Source organism: Trachymyrmex septentrionalis, unplaced genomic scaffold (genome assembly GCF_001594115.1).
Source record: "Trachymyrmex septentrionalis isolate Tsep2-gDNA-1 unplaced genomic scaffold, Tsep1.0 scaffold87, whole genome shotgun sequence".
Classification (NCBI taxonomy): domain Eukaryota; kingdom Metazoa; phylum Arthropoda; class Insecta; order Hymenoptera; family Formicidae; genus Trachymyrmex; species Trachymyrmex septentrionalis.
Genome location: NW_017306059.1, coordinates 1617814 through 1618030, shown reverse-complemented (window position 1 = coordinate 1618030; position 217 = coordinate 1617814).

The window sequence follows — 217 nt, the reverse complement described above, 5'->3', positions numbered from 1 at the left end:
ATTCCACTGTTGCATCAATCGGTCTTTCTTCTTTTATTGGTACGCGCAGTCACCGGTCACAATCAAGCCATTAGCCAATTAATGAAGATGCAGTAAAATATAATGGAGACTTCGCACGGCTCTGTACTACTGAGAGGTTGGGGCATCGGTCGGTGAGTGACAAAAATTTTGTCAGGTAACGAATCTGTATAAAATGTACAGATCTATCATTATATTA